The following is a 9121-nucleotide window of genomic DNA, read 5'->3' as shown; positions in this document are numbered from 1 at the left end:
GATTTGGTTCCCAGTGTGGAGGTGTGGGACAGAAGGAAACCATAAAGTGGAGAATAGTTACCCACAGAAAGGATTAATTCAGTTTTCTCTCAATGAAGTTTTTCTGTCCCAACAGTCTATTGGGACAGAATTAACCAGCAGCTGCTTCCCAAATAACTGACTTAGAAACTTTGTATAAATTATAAATGCTCAGTCAATAGCTCAGGCTTGCTACTAGTCAACTCTTACATTTAAATTAACCCATATTTCTTATCTATGCTTTGTCACGTGGCTCATGGCTTATTGCCTCATTTCTCCACTTCCTGCTTTCTCAAAGGCTGGCTGGTGTCTCTCCTGACTCCACCCTTCTTCTTCCCATCATGCTCCTAGTTTGGTTGTCCCTCCTATATTTACTGTATGGCTACCGGCCAATTAGCTTTTTATTAAATCAATTCAAAATATAAATCTTTACAGTGTACAAGAGGATTATTTCACAGCATTTCTCCTCCTTTGTCTAATTAAGAAAAGTTTTAATTTTAACATAGTAAAATTATATACAACAAAGACAATTATTAAGTAAAAATTATAGTTGCAATATCCAGTTTATTTGTATTTGGCAAAATTAAAGAACATACTCTATTATCTGTCTTATCATAGTGAGTCTAAAGTTTTATACCTAATTCACTTTCTATAATAACTAAGAAAAACTGTAACTATTTAGTCTTCAACTCCATCAAATACCCCAGAAGGATGAAATGTTGCCTATTGACAGGGACATCAGGCTTCCTGAAGAGTCATCCAGGGTTCCTCTACAATGTTGGAGCATATATCTTTGGCCTACAGGCCTAGTATATCTGACAGAGTATCCTGTGAAGCAGGGAATTGTGAAGAACTGCCTTACCTTGTCTTGGCAAAGTTTGGTAGTCACCTTTCTTACATGCTGTTGGTCTAGTTTGGATAGTAACTGTCAGCAATTGAGGAAAAGAAAGTTTCTTTGCCAACATGGATAGTTTTTGCCATAAAGAAAGCAAACACCATATGCAATTTCTTTGAAGCCCATCATCTTCTCTGAAGTAGATTGGTGCTGCCAGGAGCAGATGCATCTCACTGTCATGAAAAGCCTTAGGTTATTAAACATATTGAGTAACATATTCTATATGTCTTTGAAGTGTTTGAAAACCATTTATCAAATATATCTGTTTATGACCTTGAAAGTGTAACTAACATGACTAAAAGTTTGACTATTATAAATAACTATTAATCTGTACTTTTATTATTCATTATATTTTTAAATAAGTTACATGAGCATAATAACCCAAACAAGAGTAGAAGCATAGATACAGTGTAACAAAATTAACCTTAAATTTGTATCAATATACAAAAATCCAAACCAACATAAAATATTTAAGACTAGTAGTTGTTTTTGGTTTAAAAGTAGATTCAGGGGGCTGGAGAGATGACTCAGAGGTTGAGAGCACTGGGTGCTCTTCCAGAGGTCCTGAGTTCAATTCCCAGCAACCACATGGTGGCTTACAACCATCTATAATGGGATCTGGCACCCTCTTCTGGCCTGTATGGGTACTTGCAGGCAGACTACTGTATACATAATAAATACATCAATTTTTTTTAAAAAAAAAAAGTAGATTCAACAATCTATCCTTTTATCCTATCATTTGCATATTCTATCCCCATTTTTTCCTTTAGAAAAAGATCTTTGAATTTAACTCTTTTGCTTAGCCTTTTTCCTATGGCCAATAACAACTTGTAACCAACCCCCCTTTAGAGATAATAAACATCCCTAACCCATTTTTGGGGAATGTGGGCATAGTTCTTTAGACTACTTCCTGTTGATTGGGAGTGCTAGTAATCTTTGAGCCCTGAGAAAATGTAGGATAATGATTAAGTCTTGGCTGGAATAGTCTTTAGGGATGGATCATCTCAACTAGCTGCCTTGAAGCTGTTTTGGATGCTGGATCATTTGGACCATCTGTTTTCACTGGTGTCTGATCCCCTTGTTCTGAAAATGCATAGGCTTTTGGGGCTGGAGGGATGGCTCAGTGGTTAAGAGCACTGGTTATTCTTTCAGATGGACCCGGGTTTAATTCCCAGTACCCACATGGCAGCTCACAACTGTCTGTAATTCCAGTTCTAGGGAACACAACACCCATGGTAAAACACCGGTGTGCATAAAATAAAAATAAATAAAAAAGAAAATATATAAACATTTAAAGGTAACATACATATCTGTATTAATACAAATATAGGCTATGCATTGTACATAAGTCAGCCAAACATGATTTTTTGCTAAGTGTTTGAGCAAGTAAAATGTATACCACATGTCTTGTGTTCTTTTAGGTTTATTTATGTTTGTAGCCAGGAATTTTGGTGGGGGGGGAGTGGTCTTCCTCAATTAAAACCTGATTTTCCTTAACTTGAAATGAATCCATAGCCTCTTATTTCTTGAGGAACTAAAAGCATAACCTCTCCTCCAAAGTAACACATCTTTTCACTTAAATTTTGAAGTCAAGATTTTTTTAAATATATAGATTGGTTGAATCTAGCTGTTTTTATAATCCAGTGTCTCTCAGTAGCCAAAACATTCAAAAACAACACAATAACATAGAGGATCCAGACTCTCTGTGTATGTCCCATCTTTATGTGACTTATTATATTTTTATTACTCTATTCTTTTTTAAGGACTTGTTCTATCCTTTTTCTTTTCTCTCCAGAGCCTATGTATATTTTAAACACACTTTTTTTGTAACCAGTTTAGAGGTTTTTTTTCCATCTGAATCTGTCTTACTGTGTATCTGTAACCTCTTCTGTCTTCATGAACAAAATTCCTAAATCCACCATGCAGCCTGCTGTCAGAGTTTGCAATGGCCTCCTCTTAAGCCTGCCTGCAGGAAGCGGCTGGGGGAAACCTCTCTGTACTGCAGCCCCTGTGAGACTGCAGGAATCTGCCACACTGCTCAGCTCATGGTGATTGGCAGCTGACTCCATCTCACAGGCAGCTGTCAGGAGACTAGTCTTTGCATGTGGCTGGTGTGAGACTGTGAAACTAGGAAGTTGTGTCTGGCTCCATTTTCGTGTGTTTAGAACCTTTTAAAAAGTTTTCTCTAGGTCTTATATGGATTTATGCCAGTTAGTGGGTGCCTTTTGTAGGCAGAGTTTTCCTGTCCTGACAACCTGCTCACAAATAACCAGCAGCTGCTTCCCAAATAACTGACTCAGAGACTTAATATAAACTATGAATGTTCTGCCAATAGCTCAGACTTATTACTAGCCTACTCTCACACTTAAATTAACCCATATTTCTTTTTTTTTAAATATTTATTACATATACAATATTCTGTCTGTCTGCAGGCCAGAAGAGGGCACCAGACCCCATTACAGATGGTTGTGAGCCACCATGTGGTTGCTGGGAATTGAACTCAGAACCTTTGGAAGAGCAGGCAATGCTCTTAACCCCTGAGCCATCTCTCCAGTCCTAACCCATATTTCTTATCTTTGCTTTGTCACATGGCTCATGGCTTGTTGCCTTGTTTTCTACTCGTTCTGCTTCTTCAGAGGCTGGCTGGCACCTCTTGGCTCCATCCTTCTTCTTCCCATCATTCTCCTAGGTTGGTTGTCCTGCCTATAATTCCTGCCTGTTTCAGAACATCACATTTTCCGTGTCTTGTCAGGTGAAGAAGCACATGCCTGTAACCCCAGAACTGAGGAGGCAGAGCCAGCGACGGATGAATCTCGGGGATTTCTAGGCCAGTGAGAGCTACATAATGAGACTCTGTCTCAAAAGTAAACAAACAAATAAACTTTCCAGGTCTCAGTGGAAACTATCATCAGAAGGATGCTTCTCAGAGCAATGAAACTGAAGGTGCTGCTGAGTGAAGCTGAGGGGTATGGGGCTGTCACCAAGCTGGCAGTGAGGCAGCAAAGGAGACAGAGTGCTCCCACAGAGATTAAAGCGGAGTCATCAAAATGCTACAGCAAGTGATTACAAACATGCTTGAAAGAACTGAAAAAACAGTGCCAGAGAGAGAGAGAGAGAGAGAGAGAGAGAGAGGAGAGCAACAGCACAGAGACATGAAAGCCATTCAGGTGGAACATCTAAGGTGAAGTAGAAATGCTCTGGGTGGGCTCAAGAGCAGAAAGGAGGGGAGGAGATGGAAAACTTATGAATACTAGAGCAAGAGAAATTAACCAGCTGGTAAGACAAGGAAGAAAGAGAGAAGGAAGTAGAAGACGAAGGGGAAGCGGAGAAAGAACAGGAAGGGCTGGGGACTCTTGTGGCCTTGGTAACGTGAAAGCAAAGGCAACCAAACAGGCTTAGAAAGTCCAAGCAGAAAAGATGGCTTCAAAACTCTCCAATTTAGCTGGGCGGTGGTGGCACACACCTTTATTCCCAGCACCCAGGAGGCAGAGGCAGATCTCTGAGTTCAAGGTCAGCCTGGTCTACAAAGCAAGTTCCAGGACAGCCAGGGCTATACAGAGAAGCCCTGTCTTGAAAAACCAAAAGAAAAAGAAAGAAAGAAAGAAAAAAACCCTTTCTGAAGCATTACAACTCGGATGGAAAGGTATCCTGGCAGTCAGGAGCTAAGGAATACCACAAAGTCCCAACAAACCTCACAGAAGATATTTATTGGGAGGGGGAAACCCAGGAGGGTGACTGCCTCTGCTCAGGTGAGAAACAGCAGGAAACTGAGGGAAAATTTAGGCATGGTGGCACATGCCTTTAATTACAGCAGCCAGGGCAAAGGCAGGTGAATCTCTAAAATTTCCCGGCCAGCCAGGACTACACAGTGATCTCTTTTCTCAGAACAAAACAAAGCAAAACATAATAACTTGGTGTAAAGCGGTGTGTATCGTGTATCTCACACCTTGCATTTCCAAAGTCTCTTGACACAAGTTATACAGGCATGTAATTCCCACACTCAGGAGGCAGAGTCATCACACAGGTGATGGAGGCCTGTTTGTTATCCACATGTCTGTAATCCCCACACTGGGAGGCAGAGTCAGGAGGAAAGAAAGTTCAAGACCAGCCTGAGCTCTTTTTCGTGGCGCCTCCTAGGTGGTCGGCTGTGCGAAGATGAAGCTGAATATCTCCTTCCCTGCTACCGGCTGCCAGAAACTCATCGAAATGGACGATGAACGCAAGCTTCAGACCTTCTATGAGAAGCGCATGACCACGGAAGTGGCTGCCGATGCCCTGGGTGAAGAGTGGAAGGGTTACGTGGTCCGAATCAGTGGCGGCAATGACAAACAAGGTTTTCCCATGAAACAAGGCGTCCTGACCCATGGCAGAGTGCGTCTGCTGTTGAGTAAGGGGCATTCTTGTTATCGACCAAGGAGAACTGGAGAGAGGAAGCGCAAGTCTGTCCTAGGATGCACTGTGGATGCCAGTCTGAGTGTTCTCAACTTGGTTATTGTAAAAAAAGGAGAGAAGGATATTCCTGGACTGACAGATACTACTGTTCCTCGTCGGTTGGAACCTAAAAGAGCTAGCAGAATCTGAAAGCTTTTTAATCTTTCTAAAGAAGATGATGTCCGCCAGTATGTTGTCAGAAAGCCTTTAAACAAAGAAGGTAAGAAGTCAAGGACCAAGGCACCCAAGATTCAGTGTCTTGTGACTCCACGTGTCCTGTAACACAAACGTCGGTGTATTGCTCTGAAGAAGCAACGAACAAAGAAGAACAAGGAGGAGGCTGCAGAATATGCTAAACTTTTGGCCAAGAGAATGAAGGAAGCCAAAGAAAAGCGCCAGGAACAGATTGCCAAGAGGCAAAGGCTGTCCTCACTGAGAGCTTCTACTTCTAAGTCTGAGTCCAGTCAAAAATAAGTCTATATGGGTAACAAATAAATGATGAGACCATGAAAAAACAAAAAAAAAGACCAGCCTGAGCTATACGGTAAGACCCTGTCTAAACAAACAAACAAAACAAAATAAAAAAAGCAGTCACTTTAAAGTGTTTAATCTTGATTCTCTAGATTTGTGTCCGTCTAGTCTATAGTGCTAGCACAATAACAAAATCACTGAGCAAAACAGCTAATAGAATTGATCACGATATTGAGTGATCCACAACTGCACAGCTGTATCACAGCCAGAGTAATGGAATGTCCAAAAAATCGCAAAATAGTAACACCAGTAGTTTGTGACAAGTTTAGCTACACTTAAAGCAATATCACTAAATCAACAGAGAATTGTTTTTTAAAAAAAACTGTTTAAGAGGGGGGAAAGAATGTATAAACAAAAAAGAACAACCAGGAAAAACCAAATAATATAGTTACAGAGTTATATCACATCAACAGTTATAATAAATAAACTATCCAGATTTTTTAATTTTTAAAAAAGAGATTTTCAGAATGGATTTTAAAAGATGACTCAACCATACAGTGTCGATAATAAATTTACTTAAGATATTTCATATAAATACCACTTAGAAAGAAGCAGGGAGTGGGGGCATCTACAGCATCAAGTAGATCAGTCAGAAGGTCAACCTAAGAGTACACGAGAATCCTAATCAGTATACACAATACAACCTAGCTACAAAATACAGAAAGCAAAAGGTGGTAGAGCTACCTACTATGATGTCACAGCTCTGAAATGTAAGAATGTAAGAGGCTGAAGCATAAAATTAAGAATTAAGCCTGAACTGTACAGTGAGGTTCTGTCTCAAAAAGAAACATCTAGGGCTGTATCTCAGTACTAGATAGAATATTTGCTTCAGGTGCATAATCATGCATTTGATCTCTAGCACTACCAATGAAAGGTAGGGGTCGGGGACAGACTCTAACTGACGTTTCTGGAACCCATCTCACTAGTAAAAGCAGAGCACACATTCTTTTCAAGTACTTACAACATAGACCAATACAGACACATTCTAGGTCACAAATCAAACCTCAACAGTTTTCTAAAAACTGAAATCACAGTTTTCCCTCTAACTACAATGGATCCCAAAGTTAGAATCAGCAGCAGAAATAGCTGCTAAAATTAATAAGCACACTTACCTATAATCTATATGTGAGAGCAGCCTCCCAGGGAACTGTTTAAAGGCAATGAACAGAATGAAAACAAAACAGTACAACGAAGTTCAGGGCAGAAAAAGCAGTGCTAGGATGATGGGGTTGCCCTTCTGTGTATGTGTTGCTTTTATTGGTTGATGAATGAAGCTGTTTTAGCCCATGGCTTAGCAGAGCAAAGCCAGCCAGGAAATCCAAACAGAGATAGAGAGAGAGAGTAGGTGGAGTCAAGCAGATGCCAACCAGTAGCCAAGGAAACAAGACATGTAGAAAATGAGGTAATGCTACAGCCACATGGCAATACATAGACTAATAGAAATGGATTAATTTAAGATGCAAGAGATAGCTAGAAATATGCCTGAGTCATCGGCCAAACTGTTGTAATTAAGAAAGTTTCTGTGTAGAATAATAGAGCCTGGGAATCTGGGAAACAAAACTGTAGTCTCTGTCTACAAATCGTGCCCAAAAGTTTGGCAAAAATTTCCACAGAAATTCTGAGAAAGCTTTAAAAAGAAAAAAAAGGATTCTAGACAGAAAAGAACAAAGTCAAGCATGACTTCTTGGTAGCAATATTGTCTTGGATGAACTCTGTTTGCTAGAAGCAAGAGGAATCACAGCTCCTTAATAGAGGCTTTCTGATTCAGCCTTAGGGGGAAAACCTCACAGTTCTTAAGAGTGTCTGCCAACTATAAAAGTCACAACTTTAATCCTAGCCATGTTCATTAGCAGATTTAAGACTCATGTGCTCAGAAAAAGAGATAGATATATAGTAAAGACAGATTTAAAAGGAAAAAAGGAGAAAAAAATCAAAATGGTTTGCAGTGTGTTTAAAAATATGTGTAGGCTTGGGAGAGAAAAGAAAAAGGATAAAGTCCTTTAAAAAGAGATAGAGTAGCTGAGCATGGTGGCAAACACTTTTAATCCTAGCACTTTGTAGGCAGAGGCAAACAGATGTCTGTGAGTTTAAGGTCAGCCTGGTTTACAGAGTGAGATCCAGAACAGCCAAAGACACACAGAGAAACCCTGTCTCAAAAAAAATTAAAAAATAAAAATAAAATAGAGTAAAAAGAAAAGCCATGTAAAGATGTAAAATACACAAAGAGTCTAGATTCTGTATATTATTGTGTTTTCTTTTAATGTTTTAACTGAAGGAGCTAACTGCAGAGAGACATTTCATTACACGGGCTGCTAAGCTAAACCAACATATATATTTTAAAGGTATTTCAACTTCCATTTTAAATCCGAGGACATGTTACTTTGGAAAAGAGGTTCTGCTTTTGTTTCTACAGAAAGCTGTGGATTTCTTACTGGCTAATATGGTCTGATCAAACAAGATCCCCTGAAGTAATGACCCAGGTGGTCCAACATCCATAACAGCTTCAGAATTGCTGGCTGAGATGGACTTACCACACAGGATACCCCATGAAAGACCTGATTAACGGTGAACCCAATCAGCAGAAAGTAGTTTAAAAAACTCATCCAAATTCCCAAATATTGTTTATAAATATTTGTTTTCATTTAAAGGGGCTTGATTATAAATGGTCACAGCTAAGGTCTTTCTAAAGAAAAAAGAGGGGATATGATATAGAAATGGATACTTTACATTGGTATGGACTGATTGTTATGCAGAAAAATTTGTGGTCAATTTTGTTATATGTATATTTCTACTCTTGCTTAAGGTGTTAGGTTTACACAGTTCATTTAAAATGTAGTGTATAGCTTAAAATTATGGATTAATAGATATTTATCTATAATAGTCAAATTGTAGTCATGTTAGCTAGGTTTTCTACATGTACAGAGACATATTTCAGATGGATAAGTATTCTTAAAACCTTTCAAAGATCTACAGAATATGGCACTTAAAATGTTTTAAGAACTTAGATTTTTCTCAACAATGAGACCTGTCTACTTCTGGCAGCACCAATTACTTCAGAGAGGTTGATGGGCATTGAATAAACTCGTTATGGAATTTGTCTTCAATGTAATAAGGCTAGTAATTTGGGCAAGAAACTGATCTTACCTGGTATACTGTATGAACTGGACATGCAGGACCCACAGAAAAGTGACTGCTGAACTTCCTAAAAGGCAGGATAGTCCTTCAAGTTCCTGCTTCACAGAAGAA

General features: G+C 39.3%; 1 pseudogene; it reads left to right on the top strand.

Moving 5' to 3' along the window:
* Window positions 1-5036: 5036 nt before the first annotated feature.
* On the top strand, window positions 5037-5869 carry LOC148123076 (small ribosomal subunit protein eS6 pseudogene; annotated as a pseudogene).
* Window positions 5870-9121: the final 3252 nt, after the last annotated feature.

Source organism: Myodes glareolus, chromosome 2 (assembly GCF_982192425.1).
Source record: "Myodes glareolus chromosome 2, mMyoGla1.1, whole genome shotgun sequence".
Taxonomy (NCBI): domain Eukaryota; kingdom Metazoa; phylum Chordata; class Mammalia; order Rodentia; family Cricetidae; genus Myodes; species Myodes glareolus.
This window is presented reverse-complemented; position numbering and strand designations above follow the sequence as displayed.